Source organism: Seriola aureovittata, chromosome 22 (genome assembly GCF_021018895.1).
Source record: "Seriola aureovittata isolate HTS-2021-v1 ecotype China chromosome 22, ASM2101889v1, whole genome shotgun sequence".
Classification (NCBI taxonomy): domain Eukaryota; kingdom Metazoa; phylum Chordata; class Actinopteri; order Carangiformes; family Carangidae; genus Seriola; species Seriola aureovittata.
The window spans coordinates 18641449-18654507 of NC_079385.1; the positions used below are offsets into that span (position 1 = coordinate 18641449).

At 45.5% G+C, this 13059-nt stretch overlaps 1 protein-coding gene across 33 annotated transcripts in view; it reads right to left on the bottom strand.

The window, feature by feature from the left end:
- celf2 (cugbp, Elav-like family member 2) overlaps positions 1–13059 on the bottom strand; it is a 197371-nt gene that overhangs the window by 82710 nt on the left and 101602 nt on the right. The window lies entirely within an intron of this gene.

The following is a 13059-nucleotide window of genomic DNA, read 5'->3' on the forward strand; positions in this document are numbered from 1 at the left end:
ACCCTGTGCTCCCTCCACCATTCACTCCGCCCGCTAAGACAATGAATAGCTTCACACTTGCAGCCATAAGGCGTACGAACACTTACAGAGCTGTCTTGTGTAGATTGCATGCTCCGTCTTTTTCCTGAGGTGGTTGGAAGTAGGTGACTCTCCTCACTACAAAGGAATGAGCGCCTCTTCCATTGCCCCCGTGGCCAAGACTGACAAGGTGTTATTGCAAGCAGACAGAGCTTTAGTGTGTGTGTGTGTGTGTGTGTGTGTGTGTGTGTGTGTGTGTGTAGATGTTTGTGCGGGTGTGTGAAGCTCAGCAGGAGAGTGTCCTGGGGCTCGGATTAAGTCGTTGAGTGGATCCACTCCTGCCATAGCCTCTCCATCTCCCTCCCTCTTTTCCTCTTCTTCCTCTTCTTTTCTCTCTCTCCCTCTCAATTTGAGCCAATTGTTTGCCTTAATGGCTTAACTATTGCTTCCATCACTCCAGTCTCCCTGCAGCACAGGGCCGTGACTGAGGGCTGATCTACACCAAACGTGTGTGTGTGTGTGTTGTGTGTGTGTGTGTGCGCGCTCAGCCAGACTGCAAAAAAAGTGTGTCTGGATAGGTCTTTGAAGCAGCTGCTGAGGGCTGTTATTCCCTCACCTCACACTCACATCAGACAGCCGGCTCGTTCTCCCAAACTGCAGCTGCACAGTATTGACCATAAAACCTTATGACGGTTGTTTATTTATTCATTCATCACCTTCATTTTACATTCACAGCTCCTCAGACCTTCCCCGCCGCTAAAGGAATTGTTCAACACGTCGGCAAATGCACTAATTGGCTTTCTTTCCGACAGCGGGATGAGGAGATCAATATCAATCTCAGCCCTGTGTCAGAATGCGGTTAGCCTAGCTTAGCATAAAAACCAGAGGCGCCCTCGTAATAAGACAGCCTCGTAAGCCCTTTCCTATTTAAATGATGTATCTTGTTTGTTTGGAGTTTATTCATCCGCCTGGAAGCCTCGTCGTGACTACTACCGGAAATTACACCTACTGCATGCTGTCCCCAGTCGCCACACTGATTACATGCACTGTATTAACGAAGTAAGACCCAGAGCCATGGCCGTGATGAGCGAGCAGGAAGAGCAAACAGAGTTTTATTACAGCACAAATTACTCTGGACCTTATAGTTAAAAGTTGTAGAAACTGATTTACAGAAGCTGTTCAGTGTCAGTTTCAGCACATGTAAGAAAAACTGTGTAACTGTGGATTTAAGATTAATGAGAGAGATTAGAATGAACCCGAAACATTCAAGCTGCAGGAAGAAAAAAAAAAAAAAAACTGAAACAAGGAGCTGAAAGACGCTACGTTCAGTCGAGTTGAGGTGACGATTCTCTGTGGGTTTGTTACTACAAGCAACACCGTTCATATCAGGTTCAAGTCAATCAGCCAGTAGGCGGCTGTCACTGTCCTGGGCTGCGTCGCTGCAATGGCCCAACAATAAAAATCAAGCTATATACAGAGGATTGTACAGTAGGAGGGAAAAGGGAAAAACAAGCTCCACATACGAAGCGTAAACCATGACAGCTATGAGCTACCTGGACTACATTAGCTGCCTGCCATCCCCTCTGTTTGCCTTGTTCACAGCTGGAGTCCAACAGGCAGCCAGACAGGAATGTGCTACAAACAGACGCAGAGAGGACGAGCGAGGCAGGTAGAAGTGGGAGTAAAAAGAGAGGGAGAGAGTGGAGGAGAGGGATGCAGATGAGCCAGGTCCAGGAGTAAACACAGCTCAGAGCTCAGCATGGGCTCTGTCAGAAACCAGGCACACGTGCACACATGCATACTCACATATCACACATGCATGCGCACGTATCACACATGCATACGCACATATCACACATGCATACGCACACAGGCTACAGTTCAGGCTGGCTGCGCTGATCCCCCTGCTGTTTCTCCCTTCTGTTTCTGCTCTAAAACACACATCCTCTCTGACTCCCTTAACCCCTCAATCGCAGCACACACACACACACACCACAAAACACACACACACACACAAACACACGCTTCTGTGGGTTCGTGGAAGGGCCGAGCTGTCACACACTTCTTCTCATTGGCAGCGTGTTTGCAGGGTGTGTAACGGTCCCACAGGGGAACTAATCTTGTTGACAAGCAGAGTGAGAAACATCAGTTCCCCCCCCTCGAGGGAGCAGAGCGACCAAGGTCAGCGAAACAGACAGACACACACACACACACACACACACACATATATACACGTAGGAACTTGTTAGGACACACACACTCAAACGCACCTGGACAGTCACATCTCCTCACACGTACACACCTTGACAGATTCTTACACGACTTTTTCACACAAACACAGACAGATACAAAATATGGAAGATGCTGAGACAGACGCACAAACATCTGGACACACACACACACACACACACACACACACACACACACACACACACACACACCAACAAAGGCTGAGCGACAATCCAGCATCACTTTCAGAGGGATGATACTGAATTATAGGAAATGTATGATGTTATTGTTGCTATTTTTCTGATTTATATTAACGTCAGGACTTGGGAACCCCAAAGCGGGTCGTGAGATGCATCTAATTTTCTCAAATGTTTTGTTCTTTCTTCATAAATACTGGTGGATTTTACCTTCAGGCCTCTAAAAATGTATGAAACCATACAGTCTGAGAAGGGAAAATCACTGCTCTCTAGTCCTCTAGTCTCTTCATTGTCCCGTGTGTCGGTAAAAACGAAGGACATTTTGGCTGCAGAGACCATTTCAGACATTGTCTCATACACGAGAGGAGTTAATTAGGTTTGCAGTTGATGTGGGATTTTACATGATCACAAAGTTTATCGCTCTTTTTTCTTCTCGCTGGTTTAAAGTGGGCGAAACTGAGAAAAAAGTGACATCGTGTTCTTCTGTGCACCAATCAGAATTTAGCAAATCTGATGCCCGTTCGTGGGATGTTTGGTCACAGTCAACTGGCACCTACACAGTCCTGATTATCTGAGTGTTTGAATATTAAACACTTTTCACACACAGACACTCTTACAGAAAGTACAAGCAGTGACACACACCTGCGGAAAAAGTCCAACGAGATTAGGAACTTCACCGCAACACACCATGAGATTCATGCTTTTTTTTACCCAGAATCCCACCGATTCTGTTGCATCAGTGACTCAAACCAAACGAGTGTCGTAGTGTAGCGGCTGATTTATCTGGAACGCTTTCAGTTTGTCTGTAAGTGACTTACAGCGAGGTGAGCCGGCTCCCGGGGGCCCTGTTCCAGCCAAACGAGGGAGTGTGATATTGCCTGTGATTCACTTGAACTTTACAATAAGCAATATTCCACCCACCTTGAGCACAGCTCTGGGATAACAGCCCCTGCTACATACTGTGGACAGCACTCTTCATATATTCATTATCAATTTTTCTCTGTTGCAGCTTTGATTTAGCTAGCACCGATGAGTGACTGTGACCAGTTGAAAGAGCTGGGTCTATGTGAGACTGTATGATTGCCTTTGTGTGTATGTGTGTGTGTGTGTGTGTGTGTGTGTATACAGATCTGTGGTTGCCATGGAGACGAGGCGGTTACATGCGACGCGGGGAAACGATCAGATAAATGTCACAGTAGCTAATGAAGCTGCACCGGTGCCCTGACGCTCAGCTAGCTCTGCGCTAACGAGCTACCGCACACCGCCGCCCGTTAATGAGAGGCGACACACACACACACACACACACACACACGCATCTGCATCTACACTCACACATATACACAGTGGGGAAAAAAACTACACTGATGCATGACACACAGGGATACGAGAGAAATGGGTCTCATTTTGCTGGTTTCTCATGTCTCACAGTTTCCTGCATGTACAACACACCGGTTCCTTGGATGCTGCAGGTGCCGACACACGCGGTGTTGGATCTGTGGCAACTGAAGCCGTCTTGATATGGATACTATATTATACTGGAAATTAATGGCAGGAGAAGGAAAAAAAAAAAAAAAAAAATAGATCTTCTGGGATGAAAATGCTTAAATGCAGTTTGTAAATTCAGTGATGGCAGCTGCTGGTGATTGGTTTTGGCTGTATCAATAAAAACTGTCATTCTGCTTCATCAGGCTGTAACCAGTTGTATTAGATTGTATATTGTTCATTATCATCACCTCATGTAAGGTAGCTCTGTTGAGCTGCTATTCAGTCTGCGCAGGTTTTTGCTTTTAAAGTCACCGTTTGCAGTTAAAACTGGCTTTAAGGCAAGAGACAAGAGATCTTAACCTGCGTTTGGATCAGATTGATAAATTATCAGGATTCATTTAGAATATTTATCTCTCCTCACTGAGCAAAGCATAAAAAAGACAGAACATTCAGCTGAAGCCGGCTCATCGTTTCTTGGCCGTCACATCCACAGGTTGAAATGCCAAACATCATGACGTCATCTCAACTGGTGGAGCATCAGCTGCAACTTGGAGCCAAAAGATCAAAATGAAAATTGGCCTCAAAAGTTGATGTTTGATCCTATTAAAAAAACCATTTGATGAAATAATACTCAATCTCAACCCAATCTGTACTTTAATCATTTTCCCCCTTTCATTTCCTCTTCACTTTCTTTTACTGTGAGCATAATCCAACAGTCCTGGTCACAGGAGGACTGTGCAGTCAACAGTGTGACACAACAGCATTCAGAATAAAGTCCAGCTCAGAATCGACTTAAACAAATCTCCTCCTTTTGAAAACAAGTACTTTTCAGTGAAAGCTGAGACCTCAACAGAAAGACTCCAGTTACACTGAAAATTGGTATTTGAATAATTCTATTGCATCTTTATTCAAGCTGAAGGTTTTTCTCACCTTCATTTTAAAAATGCTTCACAGTTCATAAAGAAACAGCATGTTTTTGTTGAATGACTTCCTTTCAAAGCGAGTTCAAATCTTACTCCACAGTCGGCACCCTGTCTGCACGCATGTACGTTATTTAATCTGCTATTAGTCACCGCACAACCTCCTGCTATTCACACACGCATGCAGCAGATTTGCATTTCGTGCGCTCCGGAGAACCTTGAGAAAAGAACCAGGTGAAGAACACGGTTACCTGAGAGGAGGTGATCCACTTAGAGCGAGTCAGACTTACAGCAGAGCTCAACTCTGAAGAGTGTAAGAGAGCTATCTACACTCCGCACATCTGAAACCGTGTCGACTGAACACCTATTGATCCAAAGAAACACCCGGATTACTGTCTACTGAATATTAAAGGGCCACAGAAGTGTAAGTTAAAGGGCCAGACCAGTTTCTGGATGCTTTTCCAAGCAGCCACTAGTTTCCATTTGAGATTTGCCGTTTTTCTCGTGTACTGTACACTGCTCGAAAATTTTTGTGAAAAATATCATGATATTATTGATAATAAGTGCAATTGTTAGTTGCAAGTCTTAAACTGCAAAAAATATATATTATACATTATATATATACTATTTCCTGACATTTTGTTAGATCAGCTAATTAATAGATTAATTAAAGTATGGAAGTGGAGTGGAAATCAATGGCTGCATCAACAGATCACAAAACTTTAAAACACAACAGCTTATTGTAAAAACATCGTTATCTGTGGATAAAACCAGCACTAACTGGTACGGTCCTTTAAGTTTTAGTAAGTGGGAAAATAGAAAATAAAACAGAACAGTTCTTCTAGTACCATCATGTAATAAATAAACGTGTTGTTGTGTTGGGAGCATGAATGTGTTCAACAAATGTGTGTTTACGACTAAAAGGATAAGGAGATTTCTGAAAATTAAAATTGAAAACCTGGCTTAATGGCGGCGCCGTAGTAAAGGTCACGGGGCCACTGGAATCCACGGAGTTCTTCCTCTTGGGAGTGTGAATGAACAAAGTGAATTTCATGCACATTTGGTCGCCAAGTTTTTCGAGCTTACGGACAGACAGATGGAGTTGATCATATAACCTCTGCTGGATATAAAAATAAATTCCCACACGGGGGAAAGTAAATTGTTATCAGACACACTGGCTTTTCTATTTTTGGGGGCCTGTATTTTGGAAAACCTGCATTAGTTTGGTCGGACTTCTTCCTCCTTCTGCTTCGACAGTGCGGTTCCTAGAATTATCTCCCTAAAATTATGCTTTCTAGCTCACGTCAGCCTGACCTGGAGTTTCTTTGTGTGTGTGTGTGTGTGTGTGTGTGTGTGAGAGAGAGAGAGTGTGTGCACGTGATAGAGGGAAGTAAGGGGAAAGGAATTAGAGCATCTTAAAGCCTCAACACCAGATTGGTCAAATCCAGGCAGCAGCAGCAAAATTCCATCGTAATCTTTAGCACACTTCTTCTCTTCTCCACCCCCCTCTACCACCACCACCCCCCTCCTTCCTGTATCTTGTTGCTATGGGAACAGCAGTGTCGGAGGGGCATGGGTTGAGGGTAGCTGGAGGTATTGGGTGTTGGGTAGGCGGGTGTCTCTTTGGATGACACACACACACACACACACACACACACACACACACACACACACACACACACTCTTCACCCATGACTCTTCGTTAGATTTGTGGCGTCACCCGTTTTTTTTTTTTTTTCTTTCCCACCAGCTCTCTTATCTCTCGCTGGGAAAAAAAAAAGCCTCCTTCATCCCCTACCGTTTTCCTCTCACTCAATCTCTCATGTTTTGCAGGCTTAATGAGAAACAGCTTGTTTGCGGTGTGAGTCTGTGCGTGCGTGCCCGTGCGTCCGCGTGCGACCGTGTGATGAAATGGCAACGGCTCTGATTGTCTGGCATCGCGCTGCGGCTGCATTCTGCCAAAAGTCATCATCTGACTCGCCGACGGGGATGATGGCCCATTTGACTAATGCTTCTCCACAAAACAGGCCAACAATGCTGATCCAACGCACGGAAGAAAAGAGCGGATTGGGGGGTGGGGATCATATCAGATTGGTACAGGTTCAACTCAACCGATTCAGATTTGGGACGCGGGTCAAAAAAAGTCACCAGGGCCTTTACGGCATCTTTCGACTGTGTGTGTGTGTGTGTGTGTGTGTTTTTACAGTAAATCCTCAATTTCGTGTTCCTGCACAACATGTGACACCTCCACCGCTGTGCCCTGCTTGAACAATAAGCCCCCCTCCCGTCCCCCGGTGTGTTCACGCACATCGGTCGTGACACCTCTAAAGGGGACGGCTGAGCAGAAAACCACAGGGTAGAGGCAGAAAAATGGCGCAATAAGAGCAACGCAGAGAGACAAAGAGAAACAGAGAGAGAGAGAGAGAGGGGAGGGAAGAGGCGGCCGGTTGCCAACAACAAAACACCACTGATTTAACAACACGAGTGCATTTGTTGAACCAGCTTCGGCGCAATTACGATCCATTGTGAGTAAACCTCTTCGCCGTTTGCGGCACAAAGGTTACCAAAGCCTGGATATCACCTCTATGAGCGTCTGGCGAGGTCGCTGTTTTCATACAGAACAAAATAAAATAAAAACCAGAAAACACACGTGTGCTGCAGGTGTAGTCCGGGGGGGGGGGGGGGGCGTTCGGCGTGTTCCTGTGGCGAGGACAGGCAGAAAAACGCCTCTGACACTCTAATAAACCGCCACACACACACACACATACGGCCGCAGAGGAGAGGAGGGGATGCTGGGAGCCAAAGCAGCCAGTTGAAGTTGAACATGGTGGAGACAAGACAGCCACAGGAAACCTATTTATTGGCTGGCAAAGGAGGGCAATGTTTAGTGTGTGTGTGTGTGTGTGTGTGTGTGTGTGTGTGTGTGTGTGTGTGTTTCTGTGTTGGGACAAGAAAAAAAAAACGAGCACGCTGAGAAGTTCCTTTCCTCTGCGAGGGCACATCTGTAAGCTCTTGTTCGTACTGTAATTTCCCTCGTAGATCATTTCATGGTGGTTGCGACGGAGTGTGTTTGCGTGTCTGACCTCGGGCTCCCTTTAAACACAAAACACAACTGGGCTATTTTGTCCACGTGTACAACACATTCTTCAGTGGTGGTGTCATACACCAACACACACACACACACACACACACACACACACACACACACACACACACACTCTGCACAGAGCCACCCCGGCTGCTATCCAGCGTTTCCCTGCTGTGATTCATGTGGACGAACGGTGGGACTTTGCCAAATCCATCTACTCCTCTGTTCTAGTATTTGTTCTCTCATCTCTCGTTTTCTTTCTTTTCTTGACACTTTTTTTTTTTTTTTTTTGCTTTTATAACTCCCTTTAGTCTCTGACTTTGGATCTGGGATGACCAATATGTTCTAGCATCAACACGGATATCAGTGATTTTTAACAACCATACGAACCACATTTGAAAAAGCAGATTAGCAGAGCTGTGTTTAAGTCTTTGTGAGCGAGTCCGAGTCAGGTCCTTGTGCTGGTCCAGGTCCTTGTGCTGGTCCAGGTCCTTGTGCTGGTCCAGGTCCTACAGTCTCAGGTCCTAGAAGACACGTCTGTTTGTTCAAGTTTGGTCAAAACAAGTGTCAAGTCTCTCCAGACGACTCAAGCCTCAGAGCCAATAACAACATGAATCAGATTAAGATTCATCTGGATTCAGACGTCTTTTGGGAGAAGTCCAAGTCATGTCTGAAGGTTTCAATGCACATCTGAAGTGGGTCAACATGGGTCCACGTCTCATCTCCAATCTAGTTCTGACAAGTCAAAGTCAAGTCTCCGGTCTTCTGAATCCATGTCTCAAATTCAAGTCGGTTGGGTCAAGTCTAAGGAAGTCAGTTTCACAGCCCAAAGAAGTTGAGGTTAATTTGCCAATCACTCATTAATTAGTAAAGTTTCCACCTTCAGCACTTTTGACTTTCATATCATTCATCCATTTATTGCCTCTTTGGCTTTTAACTTCCTCCCTTCTTCCTGTCCCTCTCTGTCTGAAGAGAGCTGTCAGCACTAAGGAGGAAATCACTTGCACATTGTGGCCCGTTGTTTCCAAGAGTTTTACTCCATGAAATTATGACAGTTCACACTCCGAGCCAAGTTTATAGGAAAAAGGTCCTTGGATCTCAGAAGGCCGACAGATTTCCACCGAGAGCAGCGGCACGTCTCCTGTCTTCGGACCTGCCGCCTGGACTGAGAGCGCCTGAAGGAAAGGGTTGGCTCACGCCGACTACAGCGTAATAATGCCTGTAATGTTGTACAGGAGGAGGGGTAAGGGTAGAGGGGGGTGGGGGAGGGGGCAGAGTGCGGGTGATAGCATTAAGGGATATTAGGGCGGGTGGGGTGTTCATTTTCATTAGGTTTTATGAGTTGGAAAAACATTGTCATGCATACCAATTAGCGCTGGAACAGATGGCTCAATATGGTTGTATGTTTCATCACACACACACACACACACACACACACACACACACACACACACACACACACACACACATGCACCATGAGTGGTTGAAGAGTGTGTGTCTGTGCCGACAGCAGCAGCATCAGGCCGGTCAACGGGTGGAGACAGTTTAGGCTGACAGCTGTTTTGGAGAGACAGACGTCCTCCCTCTCTCCTTTCCTTCCTTTTGTTTTCTCCTTTCCTATTTCCTTTTTTTCTTCTTCTTCTTCTCCTCTCTGCCCTCCACCCCTCCACCCCCCCCACCCCCCCCACCCCCCCAGGTCAGGACCTCCAGAGCAAAATCAAACCTGGATCAGTCTGTTCAACAGTCTCTCTGAGGAGGGAGCCATATGCTGACATATGCTGATGGACTGGAGAGAGGGAGAGGGATCACCTGATTATGCATGACTGTGTGTGTGTGTGTGTGTGCATATAGTCCAGTGTCTCTGATGCAAACAGTGTGGAATCAACATAAGGGTTTGACTAATGTGTTTTGTTTTTTGAGGCAGTTTTTGCGACTGTATGAAGATGAGATTTCCATCTGATCTTTAATCTGTTTTTTTTGCCTCTTGGTTTTAAGTCAGCAGTTTTGTCAGAAGTGTATTCATGTCAGAGTTGAAAGCCTCTGAATAAGCAGTTAGCCAGTCAAGAGACACTCACACTGAGGGAATAATAACACTATTTCCCACATGATAATGATCTTAATCATAATAATAGAACAGTTTCGGTGCATATTTGTTAAATGTTCTATTTGATCAATTCAGCAGCCGTTACCGGACACAACCAGTGCTGTATTGATCAGTTCTGCAATAAATATGTAACAAAAATCATGTCCATTATATAGGAACAAATCAATATCCAGTGTGTGAAGCGTTCTGGCCGCCAGCAAGTCAAGACGAATAAAGCCACAGCTCTTCAACGTCAGGGCGAACGTTTTAGCAAATAGTTTCCTGCTTTCACATCGAGCATGTAGCCATGTTTTTTTATTTTTGCTGGAGCATTAACTCTCCTTTTAGCTCTGTTTTGGTCTCCTGAGAATATATCTCCTTCTTGAGCTGCTAAATGTTTCAGTAAGCTAGCGACAGGGCGGATGAGAGCGGTGAAGCCGAAGCTAAATGTTCCCAAAACAGTGAAGCAAAAGAGAAACTGAGTCATTTGCACCAGTGCTAATGTGAAAAATATTGATTAAAGCAGGTTTAAACAGTTAAATGGTTCACAACAAACACACACACACACACACACACACACACACACACACACAAAACAAACATTTTCCAGCGTGTACCCTCTACCTGTATCAAGCCACACAAAGCTTTTATTTCTATTAACTCTCATTGAAACTGCTCTCAACACAACAAAATGTCCCTATGAAAGCCGTTCACAGTGAGGTCTGGGGCATTATCAGGGACGCTGCTTTTGGAAAGACGCTGTTAAATTCTTTTGGGTGCAAGTTTTCAATGCGCTGAGAACAACAAATGAAATTCCCTTCACCTTGTTTGTGTCGCGGTGACAGCTGCAATCTCCGAGACAGATATCTCAAAAGCCGACAAAAGAAAAACCAAAAACCATCTGCATGGATAGATATCGCTAGACACAAGTGAGAGACAGAGTTTGGTTTGGTTTGGTAAATTGAGTGAAACTGCCCTTTAACACCCACCCACTGGACCCAAACAATGCCACATCAAAAGCCCCCCCCCCCCCCCACTCCTCGCTATCTGTAGAGCTTAGCTTTACATCCGTAGGAGCAGGGCGGGTACAGGTGCGCCTCCACCACTTCAGAGACTTTATACTAGCAAACACTTTAGCTGCGGTGTTAGCCACGGCTCAGTGGGTCTGAATGGGGACGCGCTAACAGGCTAGCGCTGCAGTCCCAGAGCCTATTGATCTGTGCTGCTCACTAATAACAGACAGCAGAGACTCCCTGGCTCTCTGGGGCCATTAGGATGCATGAGTGGAAACCGTGCTAAATGGGACAATACACAGAGGTGTGTACAAGGGTAAATACACTCCAGTTTATATGGAGAGGCAGATACACTGCGGGTAAGCTCGACTAACATGTAATTCCTTTGGCTAACCTTGGAATTGCATTACTCTGCCTGTTTGTCTTTGCATGCGTATGTGTGTGTGTGTGTGTGTGTGTGTGTTGTGATACAGGGATTAAGTGCAGCGTTACACCACTGAGGTTGCTATATTTAGGGTCGTGCTGTTACATTTTCAGGCCATTATCTAGACCTGTGGGGACAAGCAGGGATTTGAGTGTGGCAGAAAACACACACGTAGACACACACACGCACACACCGATGCACGATGCACTAACGGTGGCGTGTTTCGGTGCGAAGGCAGACCTACATTCAGCCTCCTATCTCCCGAACACTGAGAGGAGAGAAATGGAGAGGCCTGTCTGCTCTCCATCCCTCTAAATGTTTAATGAACCATCTCTCTCTGTCTCCCTCCCTCCCTCCCTCCCTCCCCAGCTCTCTCTCTCTCTCTCTCTCCTCTCTCACCCCACTGCTCAACCCTCACCCATCATCTACGTCTTCTCACTTCATCCTTGTTTGTCTGTCTCTCTCTTCCTGCAGGCTAACAGACACCACAGCGTCGTATTGGTTCAGGATGAGGTTTGAATGCTGACGAGGAAGAAGAGGAGGAGGAGGAGGAGGAGGAGGAGGAGGACGAGGAGGATAGCTCATCTGCATCCTATTTCCCTTCATAACTCAGCCTCCCTCTGGCCTGGATCCAGCCTCGCCAAATATATCATTTGTTCCCATTTAACTTTTTACTTGATGTTTGAAATTTTGCAATTTGTGGGGCCCCGGCAGCGTTTCCCTCTGATGGGACAGTTCGGGGGTTGACAGTATCTTGCAGCCTGAGTGGATGCTAGCTTGTGTGTTTCCATGTTAACCACATGAGGAAAGCGTGCAGCGGCTCTGATCCAGATCCTAAGTGCTTGTAATGTAACTGGCAATTTTTTATTTTTTTTCTTTTGGCATGAGGGAAAGATGTAAAAATGCTGCGGTGCTATTTGTGAACTCCGTAGTCACAGCTGTTATTGTTTAGACAATAAGACTTGGCAGTGCAGGATAAATGCTGTTGGGTTTTATTGGGCCTAATCTACAGCATCCTCCTTTATCTCTAAATTCTGAAAAAGCCGTCTTTATCTTTTGTCACCTGGTCTGAATAAGCTGCTTTTACCTGTTTAACGGCTTTTGCAAATCTGTTTTTTGTCTGTTAATCTACTTTGACAACAACATTGTTTACAGGTTAAACTTACAATCTTCATCTGCCGAAATCTTAAAAAACCTGTCCCGCGTCAGAGAGCACACAACGGTCGGATTAAGAGACTGGATCCAGGTGGAGCTGAAGATTTGTTTGGACCCGTCACAAATGATTTGAACTTTTCAGACTCTGACAAAACAGGACTTCAGAATCCAAGACTCGACTTGTATTTGTCTCGACTGACGTGAGACTTGATTCGAGACTTGAGCTTTGTTTTGCACTTTGCACTTGAGCTCAACTGGTTTTGACTGACATTAGATTTAAGACTTGGACTTGCCCTGAAAGACTTTTGCTGGATTTCTTAATAGAATAATAAAGACGTCTTCTCAGGAGATGAAGGAAGCCAAGAACCAAGTCAAACAACCTACACCAGACTTCAGAGAAAAAACATCAAATTCATACTAAATGACCCGGATCTGCCCTGAAATATA